The 24,332-nt window shown below is 51.6% G+C and overlaps 1 protein-coding gene and 1 long non-coding RNA gene across 2 annotated transcripts in view; one reads left to right on the forward strand and one right to left on the reverse strand.

The window, feature by feature from the left end:
- Positions 1-24,332, reverse strand: part of LOC140403225 (uncharacterized) — a 58,058-nt gene that overhangs the window by 14,795 nt on the left and 18,931 nt on the right. The gene's annotated exons all lie outside the window — the stretch shown is intronic.
- rab3da (RAB3D, member RAS oncogene family, a) overlaps positions 7,290-24,332 on the forward strand; it is a 72,423-nt gene continuing 55,380 nt past the window's right edge. The window contains exon 1 of the mRNA XM_072490981.1: positions 7,290-7,409. The gene's annotated coding sequence lies outside the window, so the exon portion shown is untranslated. The remainder of the gene's footprint in view (positions 7,410-24,332) is intronic.

Below are 24,332 nucleotides of genomic sequence, written 5' to 3' on the forward strand. Positions count from 1 at the left end.
GAGCCGATTTCTTTTTCATCCGTCCAGGTTTCGGGAACGCTGAGCCCTTCACATCTCCCCGACTCCACGGAGGGGATATAACCAAGCGGGCCACGTGTCAGGCAGTGCTCAGCGGGCAGCACTCCTGCCCCTCAGTTGAATGGTTATGGGTTCCAGCCCCCCCCCCCTCAAAAGACTTGAGCGGGAAAATCCATGCTGGCATTCCAGCCCAGGGCCAAGGGAGTGCGACCCTGTTGGAGGGCCGCCCTTTCAGATGAAGCATGAAACTGAGGCCCTTTTGACCGGGTAATTTTACCACCGGGGGTGGGGGGGGAGGGGGGGGGGGGCGCGGAGATAGGCACAGTGGTTAGCACTGCTGCCCCACAGTGCCAGGGTCCCTGGTTCGATTCCCCGCTGGGTCGCTGTCTGTGCGGAGTCTGCACGTTCTCCCCGTGTCTGCGTGGGTTTCCTCCGGGTGCTCCGGTTTCCCCCCACAGTCCAAAGATGTGCAGGTTAGGTGGATTGGCCATGATAAATTGCCCCTTAGTGTCCAAGGGTTAGGTGGGGTTACTGGGATGGGGGGGGGGGGGGAGTGAGTCTAGGTAGAGTGTTCTTTCAGAGGGTCGGTGCAGATTCGATGGGGCGAATGGCACAGTAGGGACTCCGCACTGTAGGGATTCTATGAAGTGGGTGCAAAAGACTCCACAGTCATAGAATCATAGAATTTACAGTGCAGAATGAGCCCATTCGGCCCATCGAGTCTGCACCGGCCCTTGGAAAGAGCACCCTACTTAAACCCACACCTCCAACCTATCCTCCAGTAACCCCACCTAACCCTTTGGACACTAAGGGCAATTTAGCATGGCAAATCCACCTAACCTGCACACCTTGGGACTTTTGGAGGAAACCGGAGCACCCCGAGGAAACCCACGCACACACGGGGAGGACGTACAGACTCCGCACAGACAGTGACCCAAGCCGGGAATCGAACCTGGGACCCTGGAGCTGTGAGGCAGCAGTGCTAACCATGATTAGAAGATTGTTGCTGAGGTTTAACTTTACTCTATTTGTTGTGTCACTGTCAGAACTGTTAATGTCGTCACTCTGTTATTGATTACAGAGACACAGACATGCCCTGCCTCCAACAACCCATTCAACTGCAGAGTGTGGCAACAGCACCATCCGGTGGCTGCTGGCTCGCACTGCGACAGCAATACACTGACCGTCCGTATTTCTTTGCAAACTGAAGTCTTACTCTCAGGGATTGCTTTGGCCTTCCACTGTATCCTTCCTGACCCCTCCCCTCCTCCCCCCGCACCTCTGAAATGCACTCTCTCTCAGGTGAAATGATTCCTACTTAGGAGAGGGGTTGACGGGGTGGGTGCTTTACTCCAAGAAGTTGCCCGTTGCAATAATGGGTGGGGCAAGAACGTGAAGATTGCGTTTTAAAGGAACGATGCCATGTCCCTTTCGGCAAACACGTCTCCCGCCCGCTGGACACAGTCCACAGCCGCCACGCCGGGTTCCCGACCTCTGAGACCAGACGTCAACCGCGCGGTCGGGAACTCGGCCCATTGGGGGCGGAGCATCAGGGGAGAGCCTTCAGGTTCCTGCGGCGCGCAAAGCAATGGCGCCGTTTCGGAGGGGGCGGAGCATACGAAACCTGCGTCAAACAGGCGCCGGCCCCCGATTTCGGCGTCAAAAGGGAATCTCCGCCCGATCACCGATTACGAAATCGGCGTCGGAGAACGGTGAATCCCGCCCCGTGTTCGTCAAACCTCTCCCGACCATTCACCAAAGTGCCATTCACCGGTTCCGCCTACGAGATCTTGTCTCCCTCGGATTACCGACAGCCCTGAGACGTGTGTTGCCCACCTGGGTAAACCTGAACCTTTCAGCGAAGGAGGGGGAATAATTTCAACAGCGGTAAAACCCGGAGCTCTCCGAACTGTCTGCGCTGTGCGCGTCTCACACAGTCGGGTTAGAGCTCGCAGTCCTGCGCTGCAGGCTGAGACTATGATCCTGTCACTTTAACAAGTAGCCGATTTATTTTCGGAGGGTGGGCGGGTGGTTTCTATGCGGGAAAAGCCTTTGGTGTAACCTTTACTCTCTTCCTGTGAATGCACGTTGTGTGATCGTCCAGCAGTCCAATACTTTATGAAGGTCTGTAGATTAAACACAGGAATCTTGTAAAGCCTGATGCCAAAAATAAAGAGAATAATTGTTGCATTGGAGTCGGTGGTTTGGGTGAAGCGTTGAATTGTTTCACCCTGAAGGGGATGTTTTTCATCACATTAAAGCTGGAGTCCTTAAATCTCTCTGTTGTCTGCTTTCCTTTCGAATATCACAGAATTGATAAGGTGCAGAGATGGTCATTTTGGCCAATTGGGTCTGTATTTGCTTTCCAAACAAGCATCGTGACTTACAGCAGTTCCCCTGTCCCGACAAGATTGAACGCCTGAAATTCCCGCAGCAGTGGGATTCGAACCCATGCCTCCATGGAGACGAAACCCAGCGTCTTAGCCCTCAGGGACATTTTGGCTTAAGTCAGTTGATGTAATGTCTGCCTTGGTGCCTGCAGGTGAGTGAATGAGCGCCTGAGGGTGAGAATAGTTCGACAATCGAGGTCTTTCTCCTCGGAGAAGGGAAGGTTGAGAGGAGGTTTGATGGAGATGTTTCACAACAGAGTAAATGGGGAGAACAAGGGTCAAGAACCAGGCGACACAGATTTAAAACGATTGGGGAAAGAGCCAAAGGCAACGAGAGGAAAAATATTTTCATGCAGCATGTGGTTAGGGTCTGGAATGCACTGTCGGAGTGCGCGGTGGAGGGTAGGATCAATCGAGGCATTCAGGAGGAAATTGGATAAGCACTTGGAGAAAGACAAATGGGGGGCAGGAGAAGAACCAGGGAGTGCGACCAGCTGAATTGATCCAGCACAGGCTGGATGGACTGAATGGCCTCTTGTGCTATACCTATTCTGTGAGTGTCAGAGCGCCGGAGTGTTGACAGCTAGATGCTGCCCGGTTGTTAGAGAAGGCCAACTAACCCAGCGATTCGCTGGCGGGGAGGGGGACATCCTTGTGTGGCCTGGAGAGCACCTATTGGCCACAGTGACACAATTATCAGTCAAGTGGAGTCCGTGTTTCTTGACCACTGAACAGTTTTGATTAGGAAGAGGCCTGGAAGAGCAAGCAAGCAACAGGACTGTGAAGAACTGAAGATGGAATGTTTTAAACAAAGAAAAAACTGAAATCAGGAACAAAGTAGTGTAAAGATGATTTCTTGCACTATGGCTTTGTTAATTGTGCCAACACAAGTCAGGATGCAAAGCCCAAGTGTGTTAAATGCAGGGAAATACTGTCAAAGATAGGTTAAAACCATCAACATTACAAAGTCATATGAAAAAACTAAGCATGGTGAGTTTGAGGGCACACCTCTTTTTTCAAAGGATGCAGCGTGAACTTAAATCATCAGCGGAAGTCCTTAGCAGAAATGTTACATTGAATGACAAAGCAAGAGAGAGCATGAGCATTCAAGGTCAGCGAAAATGGTCGGCCGGTTGGTAGAAGTGGGCCCCGGGGAAAAAAGTTTGAAAAGCACTTCCTTCGTGTCATTCTCAGCCTTAAAGTGATGGCATGGGACCATCTAAATAAAGCCCATCTCCAGCTGACGGTTGCAGCAGTTCCCATTTTCACTCAGCAGGTGGTGCTGTTGCTTTAACAGGGCAGCTCCCTTCACCACACTCCTTCAACGACCAATTCAGCGATGCTAACCAGTGGTGGCAATAATAATTCAATAATCGGCAATAATAGTTGACTTAAACATGATATTTAGGAGCAGTCCATCCTTTGCATTTCTGAAGAAAAAAAAATGTTGCATTTTATGAACTATTTTAAAAGCATCCTGAGAAATTCATACAAGCAAAATACCTGGGGGTTCTGGAGATTCGAAAAGAGAACAAAAAATGCTGGAAAAGCTCAGCGGCTCTGGCTGCATCTTTGGACAGAGAAACCGAGGAAACATTTCGAGTCCAGTATGGAATTTTGAATTTTAGAAAGTGGGAGCCCATTCGGCCCATTGTGTCTGCCAGCCCTTTCAATTAGTCTGGACTCCCCTGCTCTACCCCATAAATCTGCAACATATTCCTTTTCGAGTACACAACTGTGGTGTTATCACAACAATCAGCATTGCAAGGGTTAATGTAGTGTCGCGAGAAGCCACTAGAGGGAGCTACAGTTACAACTATATAAGGCAGTGCTGCCAGACCTTAGGGGAGGAGTGTATGCTGGAGATAGCGAGAGAAGGTCGGAAGAGCAGATAGTGCAAGTGAGGTTTGATCATAGTTTAAACCAGTAGTGAGATTAGCAATAGATGAGTGTAGTTAGATATTATTGATCAATTGTGTATACTTAAGGACTACGTGATGAATCCAAGTTAGTAGTGTAAATAAAATCATAGCTTTGTTTAAGTTAATGCTATTTTGTGGTCTTTGTGAACACTACGCCAAACACCCTGAAATAAGCAACACAAAGAACACCACAACAACCTGTTCCTTTTTGTGACTTGCATTTGCACAGAGGCCCATGTGACCTCAGGCCTGGCAACGCTTGTGATAGTTGCAAATTGTAGTCCGTGTTCTCACGCAGGAAAGATCAGGAGCCAATTTGCGCACAGCAGGCTCGCCCAAACAGCCAGGGCAGTGGGGGGGGGGGGGGGAGGGGAGACCCCCCCCCACCCCCCCCCCGTGGCCATCGCCAAAATCGTGGCCGGGGGATCTTGATACATCCACCCGAGGGGGCCTGGGGTTAATGTCAGATAATGCAAAAGGTGGAAAATCAAGCTTGTCCGAAGCTGAACTGAGGTTAGCATCAGGAGGGGGGGTGGGGGTGTTGGAGGGGGAGGGGTATATTGCGCATGAGGGCCTCTACCTCATCCAACCCTCGTGATGGCTAGAACTGAATTAGAATATTTCCAATGTGAGAGAGCTGAAATAAAAAACAGTGCTGGAAAAAACCCAACGGGTCGGCAACGTCTGTGGAGGGAGAGAGAAACAAGAGTTAACATTGTGGGTCCAGTCTGACTCCTTTCGGAACTCAAGTGATGGACTCAGTGTCGGAGCGAAGTTGTGTCAAAGAACAACAAAGAACAAAGAAATGTACAGCACAGGAACAGGCCCTTCGGCCCTCCAAGCCCGTGCCGACCATACTGCCCGACTAAACTACAATCTTCTACACTTCCTGGGTCCGTATCCTTCTATTCCCATCCTATTCATATATTTGTCAAGATGCCCCTTAAATGTCCCTATCGTCCCTGCTTCCACTACCTCATCCGGTAGCGAGTTCCAGGCACCCACTACCCTCTGCGTAAAAAACTTGCCTCGTACATCTACTCTAAACCTTGCCCCTCTCACCTTAAACCTATGCCCCCTAGTAATTGACCCCTCTACCCTGGGGAAAAGCCTCTGACTATCCACTCTGTCTATGCCCCTCATAATTTTGTATACCTCTATCAGGTCGCCCCCTCAACCTCCTTCGTTCCAGTGAGAACAAACCGAGTTTATTCAATCGCTCCTCATAGCTTATGCCCTCCATACCAGGCAACATTCTGGTAAATCTCTTCTGCACCCTCTCTAAAGCCTCCACATCCTTCTGGTAGTGTGGCGACCAGAATTGAACACTATACTCCAAGTGTGGCCTAACTAAGGTTCTATACAGCTGCAACATGACTTGCCAATTCTTATACTCAATGCCCCGGCCAATGAAGGCAAGCATGCCGTATGCCTTCTTGACTACCTTCTCCACCTGTGTTGCCCCTTTCAATGACCTGTGGACCTGTACTCCTAGATCTCTTTGACTTTCAATACTCTTGTCCAATGGTGGCGAGGTTTTTCAGACACGATGGGCTGATTGTCCTCCTTGTACGGCAGGATTCACAAGGCTGCCTGTTCAGAGCGCGACTGTCGAGGAAGACTGGGAACAATTCCGCATGGGGCAAACCTCCATGACGTTGCCCCGCGATAATTTAAACCTGGAGCAAAGGTTTGGAAAAGGAGAAAGGTTTTTAGCGAGGTTCTGGCTGACAGTCAAAGGTACTTTGTAAAAATGTTGGGGCGGCACGGTGGTTAGCACTGCTGCCTTGCAGTGCCAGGGACCCGGGTTCGATTCTGGCCTCGGGTGACTGTGTGGAGTCTGCACGTTCTCCCCGTGTCTGTGTGGGTTTCCTCCGGGTGCTCTGGTTTCCTCAGTGCAAGGATGTGTACGTCAGGAGGGGTGGCGGGGGGAGTGGGCCTATAAATGGTGCCCTTTCAGAGGGTCGGTGCAGACTCGATGGGCTGAATGGCCTCCTTCTGCACTGTGAAATCTATATCCCTCTATCTAGGCTGATGTCACCAGCTCTGTAAAACAGCCAGAGTGTGTGTGGTGGTGGGTGGTGGGGAGGGGTCTACGCATGTAGACACTCCCTAGATTGAGTAGAAATGATGCTATGTACAGGCACTGCTTTCCATTGCAAATAGCTCATGCCACATCTGATCCCCAGGTAACCAGGGCAACCTTTTCCAAGTGCCTGCAGAATTAGGCATGATTTCAGGGCTCTCAAAACTGCAAGTTAAAAAAATATAGATTGTTCCACCTCGCCCTCTTCTACATTCCTTACTGCTCCTGGTCATTTTCGCTAATTGGTTGTTGCCACACTTGCTGGAGTTTGAGAGCATCGACCTGGCAACACTGCAGGAGTGGGAGTTTACCGCACCAGATTTCACCTAGACTACAACAACTTGCCTTTGTGCAGCACCTTTACCCCAATGGCCAGGGTACAAGGCTCCCTCACAGCCCCAGGGACCCGGGTTCGATTCTGACCTCGGGTGACTTGTGTGGAGTTTGCACGCTCTCCCCCCGCCCCCCCCCCCGTGTCTGTGTGGGTTTCCTCCGGGCACTCCGGTTTCCTCCCACAGTCCAAACATGTGCGGGTTAGGGGGTTGGGGTGCTCTGTCAGAGGGTCAGTGCAGACTCGATGGGCCGAAAGGCCTCCTGCAGTGTAGGGGTTCCATGATTCATGATAACCTTGGGCACTGAGATATTGAGGACCCCTAGTGCAAAAGAGTGGGGAGGGGGAGAGAGAGGTTAAGGAGTGAGGTTGGGTTGTGGATGGAATTCGAATTTTTATGGGATTGAAGGCAGACAAGCATTCCTGTTTATTTCTGATCCATGTTCTGCGAATGAGCACGATCTGCTGCCCTCCCTGCTGTGTTCCTCTATCGATTGATCTGTGAGTGGCTGGTGTGTGTTTTTGGGTGGATGATGTGGGGAGTTGATTGCTGAGGTCTGCTGTTAAATCAGTCACACCTTCCCTGTGTGTGCAGATCCGGGTGGGAAGGAGAACAAGAGAGTCAATTACCAGCTCATAGACAGACAGAGGGAGAGAGGGAGGTAAGAAAACTCCGAGCTTTATAAACACCGGGGTCCCTAAATAGGCAACAACCCCCTCTTTATAAAGTTCATCTGCAATTTTAAATGTGGAAATTATTTATTTAGTTCAATCTGAATTGCAATGCAGCATTAGGCAAGGAGTTGGGATAATGGCAAATGTTTAACAGGGATTAAGGTGCATTTATACTAAATGTATCAGATGTTAAGACACACGTTGGAAATACCCAAAGTTTCCATTTTTGCTCAATCTATTTCTTGCTAAATAATATCAATCGGGCTGCTGTAAATGACATTTTGTATTTCTAAAGTGGATCTTCGCTGGCGTCCTTACACCATCGATTCCAGTCCCTTCAACGTTTCTGGCATTTTTCACCTCCAGAAACTCAAGTTGCAGCAGCGACACTTTGGGGGGCTGCCTGTCCTGCTTCCTGTGTGAATGCTGCAACTCCGCCTTGCTCGTTTCCCAAAGCTGTAGGGATGTTTCGGCAACGTGTAAAATTCGCCAGCAGCTGTTAGCCTGAGCAGCAGTCACACCTTGTCTGTGATGCAGGGTTTCATCTGACTCTGTCCCCCAGGGTCAGGCTGACTCTCCGGTGTCCTGTCCAGTCTGGAGGGGTGGGGCACAGACTGGGGGGGACACTCTGGGGCGGGGGGGACACTGGTCACCCCCTAAAAGCGACAATTTTTGAACCAAAAGTTTTCAAAATAAAAGCAACTTGGAGATTGGGAGCAAGAAAGTGTGTGTGGGGAGAGGCTGCACCCCATGTTCTTATTAACCTGTCAGGAGGGGTAGTTAAAGGGGACAGGAGTGGGGGGGGTAAAGGGGACAGGAGTGGGGGGGGTAAAGGGGACAGGTGGGGGGGGGGGGTAAAGGGGACAGGTGGGGGGGGTAAAGGGGACAGGAGTGGGGGGGGTAAAGGGGACAGGAGTGGGGGGGGTAAAGGGGACAGGTGGGGGGGGGGTAAAGGGGACAGGTGGGGGGGGGTAAAGGGGACAGGAGGGGGGGGTAAAGGGGAGTGGGGGGGGTAAAGGGGAGTGGGGGGGGGTAAAGGGGACAGGAGTGGGGGGGGGGGGTAAAGGGGACAGGAGGGGGGGGTAAAGGGGACAGGAGGGGGGGGTAAAGGGGACAGGAGGGGGGGGTAAAGGGGACAGGAGGGGGGGGTTAAAGGGGACAGGTGGGTGGGGGGGGTTAAAGGGGACAGGTGGGTGGGGGGGGTAAAGGGGACAGGTGGGGGGGGGGTAAAGGGGACAGGAGTGGGGGGGGTAAAGGGGACAGGTGGGGGGGTAAAGGGGACAGGTGGGGGGGTAAAGGGGACAGGTGGGGGGGTAAAGGGGACAGGTGGGGGGGGTAAAGGGGACAGTGGGGGGGGGGTAAAGGGGACAGGAGTGGGGGGGGGTAAAGGGGACAGGAGTGGGGGGGGGGTAAAGGGGACAGGAGTGGGGGGGGGGTAAAGGGGACAGGAGTGGGGGGGGGTAAAGGGGACAGGAGGGGGGGGTTAAAGGGGACAGGAGGGGGGGGTTAAAGGGGACAGGAGGGGGGGGTAAAGGGGACAGGAGGGGGGGGTAAAGGGGACAGGAGGGGGGGGTAAAGGGGACAGGAGGGGGGGGGGTAAAGGGGACAGGAGGGGGGGGGGTAAAGGGGACAGGGGGGGGGGTAAAGGGGACAGGGGGGGGGGTAAAGGGGACAGGGGGGGGGTAAAGGGGACAGGGGGGGGGTAAAGGGGACAGGAGGGGGGGGGGTAAAGGGGACAGGAGGGGGGGGTAAAGGGGACAGGAGGGGGGGGTAAAGGGGACAGGAGGGGGGGTAAAGGGGACAGGAGGGGGGGTAAAGGGGACAGGAGGGGGGGGTAAAGGGGACAGGAGGGGGGGGTAAAGGGGACAGGAGGGGGGGGTAAAGGGGACAGGAGGGGGGGGTAAAGGGGACAGGAGGGGGGGTAAAGGGGACAGGAGGGGGGGTAAAGGGGACAGGAGGGGGGGGTAAAGGGGACAGGAGGGGGGGGTAAAGGGGACAGGAGGGGGGGGTAAAGGGGACAGGAGGGGGGGGTAAAGGGGACAGGAGGGGGGGTAAAGGGGACAGGAGGGGGGGGTAAAGGGGACAGGAGGGGGGGGTAAAGGGGACAGGAGGGGGGGTAAAGGGGACAGGAGGGGGGGGTAAAGGGGAGGGGGTGGGGTAAAGGGGAGGGGGTGGGGTAAAGGGGAGAGGGGAGGGGAGGGGGTGGGGTAAAGGGGAGAGGGGAGGGGAGGGGAGGGGGTGGGGTAAAGGGGAGAGGGGAGGGGGTGGGGTAAAGGGAAGAGGGGAGGGGGTGGGGTGGAGGGGGTGGGGTAAAGGGGAGAGGGGAGGGGAGGGGGTAGGGGAGAGGGGAGGGGAGGGGGTGGGGTAGAGGGGAGGGGGTGGGGTAGAGGGGAGGGGGTGGGGTAAAGGGGAGAGGGGAGGGGGTGGGGTAAAGGGGAGAGGGGAGGGGAGGGGGTGGGGTAAAGGGGAGAGGGGAGGGGGTGGGGTAAAGGGGAGGGGGTGGGGTAAAGGGGAGAGGGGAGGGGGTGGGGTAAAGGGGAGAGGGGAGGGGGTGGGGTAAAGGGGAGAGGGGAGGGGAGGGGAGGGGGTGGGGTAAAGGGGAGAGGGGAGGGGGTGGGGTAAAGGGGAGAGGGGAGGGGGTGGGGTAAAGGGGAGAGGGGAGGGGGTGGGGTAAAGGGGAGAGGGGAGGGGGTGGGGTAAAGGGGAGAGGGGAGGGGGTGGGGTAAAGGGGAGAGGAGTGGGGGTGGGGTAAAGGGGAGAGGAGTGGGGGTGGGGTAAAGGGGAGAGGAGTGGGGGTGGGGTAAAGGGGAGAGGAGTGGGGGTGGGGTAAAGGGGAGAGGAGTGGGGGTGGGGTAAAGGGGAGAGGAGTGGGGGTGGGGTAAAGGGGAGAGGAGTGGGGGTGGGGTAAAGGGGAGAGGAGTGGGGGTGGGGTAAAGGGGAGAGGAGTGGGGTGGGGTAAAGGGGAGAGGAGTGGGGGTGTGGGAAAGGGGAGAGGAGTGGGGGTGGGGTAAAGGGGAGAGGAGTGGGGGTGGGGTAAAGGGGAGAGGAGTGGGGGTGGGGTAAAGGGGAGAGGAGTGGGGGTGGGGTAAAGGGGAGAGGAGTGGGGGTGGGGTAAAGGGGAGAGGAGTGGGGGTGGGGTAAAGGGGAGAGGAGTGGGGGTGTGGGAAAGGGGAGAGGAGTGGGGGTGTGGGAAAGGGGAGAGGAGTGGGGGTGGGGTAAAGGGGAGAGGAGTGGGGGTGGGGTAAAGGGGAGAGGAGTGGGGGTGGGGTAAAGGGGAGAGGAGTGGGGGTGGGGTAAAGGGGAGAGGAGTGGGGGTGGGGTAAAGGGGAGAGGAGTGGGGGTGGGGTAAAGGGGAAAGGAGTGGGGGTGGGGTAAAGGGGAGAGGAGTGGGGGTGGGGTAAAGGGGGACGGGAGTGTGGAGGGGGGGTTAAGGGGGCGGGAGTGTGGAGGGGGGGTTAAGGGGGACGGAATTGTGGGGGGGGGGGGTTAAGGGGGACAGGATTGTGGGGGGGGGGTTAAGGGGGACGGGATTGTGGGGGGGGGGTTAAAGGGGGACGGGATTGTGGGGGGGGTTAAAGGGGGACGGGAGAGTGGGCGGGGGGGGTTAAAGGGGGACGGGAGAGTGGGGGGATGGTTAAAGGGGGACGGGAGTGTGAGGGGGCGGTTAAAGGGGGACGGGAGTGTGAGGGGACGGTTAAAGGGGGACGGGAGTGTGAGGGGACGGTTAAAGGGGACGGGAGTGTGAGGGGACGGTTAAAGGGGACGGGAGTGGTGTGGGGGGGGGGGGGTTAAAGGGGACGGGAGGGGGGTTAAAGGGGACGGGAGGGGGGTTAAAGGGGACGGGAGTGGGGAGGGGTAAAGGGGACGGGAGTGGGGCGGGGGGGTTAAAGGGGACGGGAGTGGTGGGGGGGGGGTTAAAGGGGACGGGAGTGGGGAGGGGTAAAGGGGACGGGAGTGGGGAGGGGTAAAGGGGACGGGAGTGGGACGGGGGGGTTAAAGGGGACGGGAGTGGGGGGGGTTAAAGGGGACGGGAGTGGGGGGGGGGGTTAAATGGGAAGGGAGTGCTAACTCGGGTCGCTGGCACTGTGGGTCAGCAGTGCTAACCCGGGTCCATGGTGCTGTGGGGCAGCAGTGCTAACCCGTGTCCCTGGCGCTGTGGGGCAGCAGTGCTAACCCGTGTCCCTGGCGCTGTGGGGCAGCTGTGCTAACCCGTGTCCCTGGCGCTGTGGGGCAGCTGTGCTAACCCGTGTCCCTGGCGCTGTCGGGCAATAGTGTTAACCCGGGTGCCTGGCGCTGTGGGGCAGTAGAGCTAACCCGGGTGCCTGGCGCTGTCGGGCAGTAGTGCTAACCGTGTCCCTGGCGCTGTGGGGCAGCAGTGCTAACCCGGGCCCCTGGCGCTGTGGGGCAGCAGTGCTAACCCGGGCCCCTGGCGCTGTGGGGCAGCAGTGCTAACCAGTGTCCCTGGCGCTGTCTGGCAGCAGTGCTAGCCACAATGCCGCCCGTGGGTGCGGTTTCCGCACTGTTTCTGCTGCTTTCTTTCAGCCCTCACTCTCACCAAACCATTAGGCCCTGGTTCGTGTCACGGTGTTAGCCTGACAGGGATGCCCGGCTGTCAGTCTGGTAAACCTGGAGTCTGGGAAAGCTCATGGAGTGTCGGAGTTAAGCAGAGTATGGTGAGAGAATGAGGAAAACCGTACCTTTCTTTAGCACCTTTCACAACTTTTGGACATCAGTAAATGTTTTTTTGAAGCGCGGTCGCTGTTGGAAATGTTCAGGAACATGGCAGCCAATTTGTGCACAGCAGGATCCCGCAGATATGATAATGACCCGATTTTCCTATTTTGCCGATGTTACTTGAACGATAAATATTGTCCGAAGTGCCTGCTGTTCTTCACAATTGCAGGATTTGATTTGACGTCCCATTCCAAACTCAGACGAGGCTCAGTTAGTTGGGAGTGCATTTGCCTCTGAATCACCAGCTTCAAGGTCCACTCCGTGCTTTGAGCACAGAAATCCAGGCTCATACTTCAGTGCCGCACTGAGGGAGTGCTGCACTATTGGAGGCCACACCTTTCCAACGTGATATTAAACCGAGTCCCCATCTATCTACTCGGGTGGTTGTGAAAGACCGCATGCCGCTATTTTTGAAGAAGAGAAAGGGAGTTATCCCCGGTGTCCTGGCTAATATTTATTCCTCAATCAGTGTCACAAATAAAAATGGATTACCTGCTCATTAGCATGTTGCTGCCTCTCGGAGTTCACTGTGGGCAAATTCGCCACCATGTACATCAAAGCTTCAAGACTGTTTCATTGGTGGTAAATCACTTGGTGTTCATGAAAGTCGCTATATAAATGCAAGCCCAACCATTCTTCTTCAGTCCTGCACTGGGAGTGTCAGCCTGGAATTTGTGTACCAGTCTGTGAGGTGAGTGCTAACCCCCTCCCCCAAGAGGTAGCACAGTGGTTAGCACTGTTGCTTCACAGCTCCAGGGTCCCAGATTTAATTCCCGGCTTGGGTCACCGTCTGTGTGGAGTCTGCACATTCTCCCCCGTGTCTGCGTGGGTTTCCTCCGGGTGCTCCGAAGGACGTGCTTGTTAGGTGAATTGGACATTCTGAATTCTCCCTCCGTGTACCCGAACAGGCGCCGGAATGTGGCGACCAGGGGATTTTCACAGTAACTTCATTGCAGTGTAAGCCTACTTGTGACAATAAAAGATTATTCTTGTTAGAATGTGGAGATGTCAGCAGCGAACTTGTGTTTGAAAAGCATGTGGACGGATTGCAGCTGGCGAAAGCTTTTCACATGTTGTCTTTCTCTCTTTCTACCTGCTTCCTGCCTATGGATAATTATAGTGTTGCTCCCGAGAGAAATTGGCTGTGATCGGAGCTCCCGCACCCTAGGTGTCCAACTTTTTGAAGTGGTGTGTCAACTGCATGTACTTTTGTATGTACATTATGCCATGAATAAATTGATTGTCCTAAGAAGTGGTTTCGAGATGCTGTGCTCCCAAAAGTCTTGCCAAGAAATTTGACCTAAATTTTGCCGATAAATTCGACCTATTTGTGTTTTCAAGGCAGCAACTTAGTTTTGTTGAACACAAAGTAAAACTGGATAGGTGTTGGAGGGCACCTAGCCACTCCCTAGCCTGAGGGCTGTCAACCTGATTGCAGCTCTTATGACTATAGCCCTGACTGAAATAGGCCAACTCATCCCAAAGTAATGAGTGAATCAGAGGCCTGCGTGAATTGGTGCGTATTGCCCAAATCTGAGGATTATGTGAAACATTAACTACAAAAGCAAAACACTGCAGATTCTGTAAATCAGTCACAAATAAATAAGTTGCTGGGCGTACGCAGCTAATCCGTCTTGGGACTTTTCCCGAAGTCCCCAGCACCATAGAAGCCAGTTTTCAGCCAATTCGATTCACCCCCATATTATTTCAAGATACTGCAAAGGCTATGGACCCTGACAATATTCGGCAATAGTACTGAAGACTTGTGCTCCAGAACTTGCCGCACCCCTGGCCAAGCTGTTCCAGTACGGCTGCAACACTGGCATCTACCCGGCAATGTGGAAAATTGCCCAGGTGTGTCCAGTACACAAAAAGCAGGACCAGTCCAATCCTGCCAATTGCTGCCCTATCCGGCTACTCAATTCTCAGTGAAGTGATGGAAGAGGTCATCTTCAGTGCTATCAAGCGGCACTTACTTACTTAGCAATAAGGCGAGGCAAAGGCGTAACTGTATTGTCACTGGACTAGTAATCCAGAGGCCCAGGGCAACGCTCTGGAGACCCTGGTTCGAATCCCACCAGGGCAGATGGTGGAATTTGAATTCAATACAAAATCTGGAATGATATGTCTAATGCTGACCATGACACCATTGTCGATTGTCAGCAAAACCCATCCAATATGTCCTTTCCGGAAGGAAATCTATCATCCTTACCTGGTCTGGCCTACATATGACTTCAGACCACCAGCAGTTTGGTTAAATGCCCCCAGGGGTGGGCAATAAATGCTGACCCAGCCAGCGATGCTCACATCCCATTGTACAAATACATTTTAAAAAAAACTATTGACTGATGCTCAGTTTGAGTTCCACCTGGCTCACTCCGCTCCATGTATTAGTTCAAACATGAACAATAGAGCTGAACTCCAGAGGTGAGAGTGACTGCCCTTGTCGTCAGGGCAGCATTTGACCGAGTGTGGCATCAAGGAAGCCTAGCAAAACTGGAGTCAATGGGAATCAAGGGAAAACTCTCCACTGGTTGGAGTCATACCTGGCACAAAGGAGGATGGTTGTGGTTGTTGGGGGTCAGACATCTCAGTCACGGGACATCACTGCAGGTCTTCCTCAGGGCAGTGTCCTAGGCCCAACCATCTTCAGCTGCTTCATCAATGATCTCCCTTCCATCATAAGGTCAGAAGTGGGATGTTCATGTTCAGCATCATTCGCGACTCCTCAGAAACTGAAGCAGTCCACCTGCAAATGCAGCAAGACCTGGACAATATCCAGGCTTGGGCTGACAAGTGGCAACTTACATTCACAAGCACCAGGCAATGACCATCTCCAATAAGAGAGAATCAAACCATCACACTTGACATCCAATGGCATTACCATCACTGAATCCCCCAATATCAACATCCTGGGGGTTACCATTGATCAGAAACTGAACTGGACCCAACCATATAAATACTGTGGCTACAAGAGCAGGTCAGAGGCTGGGAATCCTGCGGTGAGTAACTCACCTCCTGACTCCCCAAAGCCTGTTCACCATCGACAAGGCTCATGTCAGGAGTGTGATCAAATACTCCCTACTTGCCTGGATGAGCGATACTCCAAAAACACTCCGGAAGCTCAACACCATCCAGGATAAAGCAGTCGCTTTATTGTTAACCCTTCCATGAATGTTCACTCTCTCCACCACTGCACCATAGCAGCAGCGTATACCATTTCAACTCGCCAAGGCTCCTTCGGCAGCACCTTCCAAACCCACGACCACTGCCCTCTAGAAAAAAAGGCCAGCAGATACATGGGGTGCCATCATTTGGAAATTCGCTTCCATCCGTCACTTCTTCCTGACTTGCAAATATATTGCTGCTCCTTCACTGTCGCTGTGTCAACTCCCTCCCTAACAGCACTGTGGGTGTATGTACAACACCGGGTCTGCAGCGATTCACCAACATCTTCTCAAGGGCAATTAGGGATGGGCAACAACGTCAAATGAAAATTAATTTAAAAAAGAAAAGTGGCGAGCTCAGTAGCAGGAGTCAGAGTCTTGGGTCAGCCATTCACAACTGAGATTATTGTTAATAATAATAATCTTTATTGTCACAAGTAGGCTGTCATTAACACTGCATTGAAGTTATTTTGAAAAGCCCCTCGTCGCCACATTCCGGCGCCTGTTCACGTACACAGAGGGAGAATTCAGAATGTCCAAATTACCTAACCGCGTCTTTGGGGACTTGTGGGATGAAACCGGAGCCCCCGGAGGAAACCCACGCAGACACGGGGAGAACGTGCAGACTCCGCACAGACCGTGACCCAAGCCGGGAATCGAACTGGGACTCTGGAGCTGCGAAGCAACAGTGCTAATCATTGTACTACCATGCTGCCCGCTAGATTGCAAGCTTTTTAAATCCGGTTTTAGGGGTTCTCTACCCCAAAGGGCTTTGGATACTCCATTATTGAATATATTCAAGACTTGTCCAATAAGCAGATCATGGGAAAGTGGAATGGAGATAGAAGATCAGTGGAGGGCAGGCTCGAGGGCTGAATGGTCCCTATTGTGTCCTTTCACTAAACCACCTCCTTGGGACCACGTAAGCCAAGACGCATGTTTCCTGTGCTAAATTCAACATGGAAGGATGTGAGATTGGATTTTTTGAAACAATATTTTTGGAATAACTGGGTTCAGAGAGGTGCCGAAGACAAAGGGATTGAAGGGGAAATAGGATATTGAAGGAGAGCTGTTGAGTTGTGTTGGCTGTGTGGGGATGATGTCTGGTTGACTGCTCTGTGTTGAGAGACGGTACAAAATCTGAAACAGCCAACCAGAAAGCAGGGATGTCTTTGTGTCAGAAAGCAGACTCTGAATTTTCTGGATCCCCGCAGTGGAGTGGAAGAGTTGGAGAAGTTGTGTTGTGTCTCTTTACTAAAGTGATAGCAGTTCTGGATTTTACAAATCTCGAGGGCAGTGTTATCAAGAAGTTCACTTGTGTGTTCTAACTAAGTGGGTTTTTTGGGTGGGATGTTCTGTATGATTATTTAAACAGTGTAACTTTCATCTTTTTATTAATAAATTTAGAGTACCCAATTATATATATTTTTTCCAATTAAGGGACAATTTAGCGTGGCCAATCCACCTAGCCTGCACATCTTTGGGTTGTGGGGGTGAAACCCACGCAGACATGGGGAGAATGTGCAAACTCCACACGGACAGTGATCCAGGGCCAGAATTGTAACTTTAACTTTGTGCTTCAGATTTTCTTTGTGTAAAAATGTTACTGGGATTCTATGCTCCTGGGATCAGTAGCTTTCTGCCAAAAATTGGCTATGATCAGGAAGACAAATTTCTCTTGCTCTGCAAATGACATCTATTATCTTTATTAGTGTCACAAGTGATTTGTTATGTTGTAGGTGTAACATAAGCGGTTTCCTTGTGGTGCACTTGACAAAGGAAGGTTCAGACGTGGAGATAACTTCAACACGTTTATTAAACTATTTACACTTCTATTACTCGGGTTTGTGAAAATCCCCTAGTCGCCACATTCTGGCGCCTGTTCGGATACACTGAGGGAGAATTCAGAATTTCCAATTCACCCAACAGCACGTCTTTCGGGACTTGTGGGAGGAAAGCGGAGGAAACCCACGCAGACACGGGGAGAACGTGCAGACTCCGCACAGACAGTGACCCAAGCCGGGAATCGAACCTGGGACCCTGGCGATGTGAAGCCACAGTGCTAACCACTGTGCCACCGCCTGCTGTGGTCATGACACTAGAGCTGAATGCTACAATGCTCCGTAATGTCTTGGTTGTCTTGACTCAAGCTGTTGAACATGGGGGTTTTGGTGCAATGAACGTATCAGTTGGATGAGTCGAAGTCAGCAGCAGCCTATCTTGAATTGTGAAGTCCACCTCCGATTTGGTATCGGCACCTCTTGGCTTCAATTGTATGGACTGTGTTCCCCCCACCTCCCACAAAGAATATTTGAATATCTCTGTCTGCGTGTGCACCTATGGCCTCAAACAGCTCTTTAGCCAGCTGCTTTTTTAAAGGGGCTTGGAAATATAAACACTGTTCAATTTAAGGAGACACTGCCATGGCGCGGGAGATTTTGCTCTTTGGATGCAGAGAACTGTCTGCTCTGATGTTTCTGATATATAACGGTGGCTGCACAGGTGTTAGCACTGCTGCCTCACAGCGCCAGGGACCCGGGTTCAATTCCGACCCTGGGTGTGACTGTGAGGAGTTTGCACGTTCTCCCCGTGTCTGCGTGGGTTTCCTCCTGGTGCTCCGGGATCCTCTCACAGTCCAAAGATGCGAGGTGGATTGGCCATGTTAATGTGCCTCTTAGTGCGCAGGTTGTGTGTGGTTGCGGGGATGGGGAGGGGGGTGTGGGCCTAGGTAGGATGCCCTTTCGGAGTGTCGGTGCTGACCCGATGGACTGAATGGCCTCGTTTTGCACTGTTGTGATTCTGTTGTTCTATAACACTAATTGAACCCACAACCCAGTAAAGGTACATGGGGCAATGGCAGCTTGGTTGTTGTATTAAAAGTTCTCAACCATGATTGTGCCACAATATCACGGCTAATGGCTCTGTTCTTCTCATTTTAAACTGCGCTGTCACTCTCTCTCTCTCTCTCTCTCCTCTTTGGCCACAGATTGGGTCACCTCTCCCAGTATCTTTGGCTCAGTATCAAAATTTTGCTAACACTCCCTGAGGACTTTTAATATGTAAACTATGCTGGTTTAGCACAGTGGGCTAAACAGCTGGCTTGTAATGCAGGACAAGGCCAGCAGCACGGTTCAATTCCCGTACCAGCCTCCCCAAACAGGCGCCGGAATGTGGCGACTAGGGGCTTTTCACAGTAACTTCATTGAAGCCGACTTGTGACAAGCAATTAGTATTATATTATTATGCTCAATAAATGGAAGTTTTATCACTAAAATATCTCCCCAAGAGCATTTATTACGCAAGAGATTCCCTTCTAAGCTCTGTCCTGTTGGAAATAAGGTTGTTAAAACGGGAAGACTGGTTGTCCAGGTGCTGTCGCAGAGCGCAACGCTGCCTCCTTCTAAACCTTTGTTTGTCGACTTTGCTGGCGAAAGATTCTTCATGTAGGCGAACCACCCAAGGGCTAAAAAACTCCAATTCCACCACTGGACGTCTCCAAGGCCGCTTTACAATCAACGACGTACTTTTTTGAAGTATGTTCACTGTTGTAATGGGACAAAGGTGGCAGCCATTTTGTGCACTGCAAGATACCACACACAGCCATGCAGCAATGAGCAGGTGATCGTTTTTTAAAAATTTAGAATACCTAATTCATTTTTTTCCAATTAAGGGGCAATTTAGCATGGCCAATCCACCTACCCTGCACATCTTTTGGGTTGTGGGGGCGAAACCCACGCAGACATTGGGTGAATGTGCAAACTCCACACGGACAGTGACCCAGAGCCGGGATCGAACCTGAGGCCTCGGTGCCGTGAGGCAGCAGGGCTAACCCACTGCGCCACCGTGCTGCCCGTGCGGGGTTGATCTTTTTTTAATGACGTTGCTCGAGGGGTAAATATTGTCCACGGCACGTGAAATAACTTCCCTGCTCTCCCAATTGGTGCCGCAAGATCCTTTTTTTTTAAAGAGAGCAGATAGGACCTCGGTTTAAGTGACACCTCCTACGGTGCGCCCCCCCCCCCCCCTCCCCGGTGCTGGGTTGGAGCGTCAGCCGAGAGTTCTGTCATCGGGTCCTCGAGTGGGACTTGAACCCAGCAGCTTGTGACTCCGAGACGCGAGTGCTGTCAGCGGACTCCGTTGCCCCAGGTGTTTTGCGACAGAGTCAGAAGCAATGATGCCATTCTGTTATTTGAATGCAGCTTTTACAGAGGAGCACTATTTTAAAAACTATTTGATTATTGTTGCCAAATGCAACAAACCTTATTGCCTTGAGTAACCAGGCGTCGGCCTGATTCCTGCATTCGCAACTCTTCCCTGCTTTAAAATAGTGACTACACCTTAAAAGAAAAGTCCTCCATTGGCTGTAAAGCACTTTACGGCAGCCTCTCCCTCCCAGCTCATGAAAGACTCGCTATAAGGTGCAAGTCTTTCTTTTGAATGCCAAGAGTTGGCACAGTTTATAAAAATGCCCCATTGGCCTTTGTGTGAAGTTGAAGTACGTCCTTACAAAATTCTTACTCTTCAGTGGCAGTGGATACCGTAATATCATGCTGTCGTATTAGACCACCCACAAGTCCTGAAAGATGTGCTGTTAGGTGAATTGGACAATCTGAATTCTCCCTTCGTGTACCCGAACAGGCGCCGGAGTGTGGTGACTGGGGGATTTTCACAGTAACTTCATTGCAGTGTTAATGTAAGCCTACTTGTGACAATAAAGATTATAAAGATAAAGAATTGGGTTCCTCAAATGTGGTCAAGTCTCTGTTCAGTAGAATTCTGGACAAAAATGGGCTCAATTTCAGAAAATCCACTTATTGAGAAGAATAAAGTGGAGCCTAAGAACATATAGGAGGTAGAGTAGGCCACAAGGCCCATTGGGACTGTTCCATCATTCATAATCTTTTAGTTGGGCAGCACGGTGGCGCAATGGTTAGCACTGCTGCCTCATGGCACCAAGGTCCCAGGCTCGATCCCGGCTCTGGGTCACTGTCCGTTTGGAGTTTGCACATTCTCCCCGTGTTTGCGTGGGTTTCGCCCCCACAACCCAAAAGATGTGCAGGGTAGGTGGATTGGCCACGCTAAATTGCCCTTTAATTGGAAAAAAATAATTGGGTACTCTAAATTTATATATTTTTAAAAAATAATCTTTTAGTGTCACAAGTAGGCTTGCATTAACACCGCAATGAAGTTACTGTGAAAATCCCCTGGTCGCCACATTCCGGTGCCTGTTGGGGTACACGGAGGGAGAATTCAGAATGTCCAATTCACCTAACAAGCACGTCTTTCGGGGCTTGTGGAAACCCACGCAGACCCAGGGAGAACATGCAGACTCCACACAGACAGTGACCCAAGCCGGGAATCGAATCTGGGACCCTGGAGCTGTGAAGCAACAGTGCTAACCACTGTGCTACCGTGCCACCCTATACATGGTTGATCTTAGGGCTCCGACTCCGTTTTCCCGCCTGGTCTATCAATTCCCCTGAGAGACCAAATGTCTCTCCAGCCCAACCTTAAATATGTTCAGTGATGGAGCATCCACAGCCCTCTGGGGTACAGAATTCCAAAGATTCCCAACCCTTCGAGTGAAGAAATTTCTCATCTCCGTCCGAAATGTTTGGCCCCCTTACCCCGAGACTCTGGTTCGACTTATTAGAACGTAACCGCCAACTCTAACCGCACCATCCAAACCTCTGCTTCCCACCTTCAGGACCAATAAACTGAAATTTAAAAAACAATCCCACAATGATTAACTCTGGGCTTTCTTGTGACAGTGACCTGGAGATTAATTTTTAATTCCAGGACAATCCTGGAGCGTTGCAAATCCATTAAACCCTTGAACTGGTATCCTTCTCGAAGGCCGCCACTTTGCTGTAGAAACGGGCGAGCCTTCATCAGGCCTTTGGCATGCAGCACTTGGAAATTCTATAGATCTCTGGACTCTTCCAGTGCTGTTTGGTGCTTTGCAGGTGCACAGCCCATCAGCAGTCTGAAGTCTAACTGGGGACGTGTAAAGATGTGAAGAAAAACGGCACAGTCTGGCCCCTGTGTAGTACATGTTTCACTATCGTACTGCAGCCCTCTTACTTCCAAGGTTCACTATTTCAATAATCCTCCTTGTTCATCTGCTCCTTTCGAGTCTTCCTAAATTAGAGCTCACAAACTCTGCCTCCCTATCCTAACTTGCGACTTGTCCCACCTGTCCATCACCCCAGTGTGTGCCCACTTACGTTGGTTTCTGTACGTGCAAAGACTTGATGTTAGAATTCTCATCGAGGTTAGGTGGATTGGCCGCAAGAAATTGCCCTTCGTGTCCAAAAAAGGTTAGGTGGGTTATGGGGATAGGGAGAAGGTGTGGGCTTGAGGTAGGGTGCTCTTTCCAAGGGCTGGTGCGGACTCGATGGGCCGAATGGCCTCCTTCTGCACTGCAAATTCTATGTGTTTGACCCCCCCCGTGACCTTTGCCAGCCCCACAAATCATCCCCCCACCACCTCCAAACAATTTTATTAAAAAATATATTTTCAGCAAGGTCTGACTGATAGTCAAATGAACTTTGTAAAAAATCACCTTTTAATGTTGGGGGTGGCACAGTGTTTAGCACTGCTGCCTCAGCGCCAAGGACCCGGGTTCGATTCTGGCCTTGGGTGACTGTATGGAGTTTGCACGTGCTCCCCGTGTCTGCGTGGGTTTTCTCCGGGTGCTCCGGTTTCCTCCCAGAGTCCAATGACACATGCAGGTTCATAGAATTTACAGTGCAGAAGGAGGCCATTCGGCCCATCGAGTCTGCACCGGCTCTTGGAAAGAGCACCCTACCCAAGGTCAACACCTCCACCCTATCCCCATAACCCAGTAACCCCACCCAACACTAAGGGCAATTTTGGACACTAAGGGCAATTTATCATGGCCAATCCACCTAACCTGCACATCTTTGGACTGTGGGAGGAAACCGGAGCACCCGGAGGAAACCCACGCACACACGGGGAGGATGTGCAGACTCCACACAGACAGTGACCCAAGCCGGAATCGAACCTGGGACCCTGGAGCTGTGAAGCAATTGTGCTATCCACAAGGCTACCGTGCTGCCCATAGGTTAGGTGGATTGGCCTTGCTGAAATTGCCCCTTAGTGTCCAAAGATGTGTAGGTTAAGTGGGGTTACGGGGCTTGGGTGGGGTGCTCAGCCGGAGGGTCAGTGCAGAGTTGACTTTGACCAGCTTTTTGGTCAGCTGCCCTGGTATATCTTTATGTGGTGTGATACGTGTCAAATTGTGTTCACCTCCATGTGTATTGGGATATTTTCTCATTCGCCTGGTTAACTCGTGGCGTTTCTGAATCAGAATGTGAAGAGAATTTGCTTTGCTGAAATCAATCTTCCTTCCAACCGGCCCCTCCACAGGGTTCACTGCATTTGGTCTCCTAGCCTGTGGACCTGTTCACACATGAGATAAGTCAGGAGAATGGATAAGGCCGGTCCGACTTCCAGGATATTATCTCTCTTGAGAATATCATGGCACTCATAGGACCTTAAAGCACAAATGGAGGCCATTTGGCTCATCTCACCAGTGCCAGCTCATTGAAAGAGCGGTTGAATTAGTTTCACTGCTGCCATGGAAAGTCTCTCCCATTCAGCTATTTATCCAGTAAGTTACGTTGGAATCTATTTCCGCCACCTTTTCAGGGAGCTCCCTCAGGACCGCAACAATTGAATCCCGAATGATCCCGACCTTTTAAGGCCTCTGGTGTCCCACTGTCAGCCCATTCTCAATCTTGGGAGTATGGCTCATTCGCCCTCCTGACCCCAGCGCAGGTTTCAATAGAGACATTTCGAAGAAGCGAGCTGGTGCGAGAGACTTCTAATTGGACTGGAACACCGACAGCCATCGTCACATCATTTGAGGGGCTGCTGATTTTTTTTAAATGTCCACCCTTCCTGCCACTGTAGCCGATCGATTGCTGGAGTTTTCGAAAATTGAGCGAGTGTTTTAAGTTCATTAGAATTGATCGACAATGCCAAGCAGTTGCTGATGATAAATACTGGCCAGCATTTCTGCTTTTGCTCCGAGTGTGGGAGTGTGACAGTCTTCAGTAACTGATGATTTTGTTCAATCTGGTGCCAGCGAGCTGTGTCAGTAATGCTTCCTGCTGTTTTATATTGAGGGGATGGGATGCTGCTCTGCTCTCTCAAATAGAACAAAGAACAAAGAAATGTACAGCACAGGAACAGGCCCTTCGGCCCTCCAAGCCCGTGCCGACCATACTGCCCGACTAAACTACAATCTTCTACACTTCCTGGGTCCGTATCCTTCTATTCCCATCCTATTCATATATTTGTCAAGATGCCCCTTAAATGTCCCTATCGTCCCTGCCTCCACTACCTCCTCCGGTAGTGAGTTCCAGGCACCCACTACCCTCTGCGTAAAAAACTTGCCTCGTACATCTACTCTAAACTTTGCCCCTCTCACCTTAAACCTATGCCCCCTAGTAATTGACCCCTCTACCCTGGGGAAAAGCCTCTGACTATCCACTCTGTCTATGCCCCTCATAATTTTGTATACCTCTATCAGGTTGCCCCTCAACCTCCTTCGTTCCAGTGAGAACAAACCGAGTTTATTCAATCGCTCCTCATAGCTTATGCCCTCCATACCAGGCAACATTCTGGTCAATCTCTTCTGCACCCTCTCTAAAGCCTCCACATCCTTCTGGTAGTGTGGCGACCAGAATTGAACACTATACTCCAAGTGTGGCCTAACTAAGGTTCTATACAGCTGCAACATGACTTGCCAATTCTTATACTCAATGCCCCGGCCAATGAAGGCAAGCATGCCGTATGCCTTCTTGACTACCTTCTCCACCTGTGTTGCCCCTTTCAATGACCTGTGGACCTGTACTCCTAGATCTCTTTGACTTTCAATACTCTTGAGGGTTCTACCATTCACTGTATATTCCCTACCTGCATTAGCCCTTCCAAAATGCATTACCTCACATTTGTCCAGGTTAAACTCCATCTGCCATC

Source organism: Scyliorhinus torazame, chromosome 27, assembly GCF_047496885.1.
Source record: "Scyliorhinus torazame isolate Kashiwa2021f chromosome 27, sScyTor2.1, whole genome shotgun sequence".
Classification (NCBI taxonomy): Eukaryota; Metazoa; Chordata; class Chondrichthyes; order Carcharhiniformes; family Scyliorhinidae; genus Scyliorhinus; species Scyliorhinus torazame.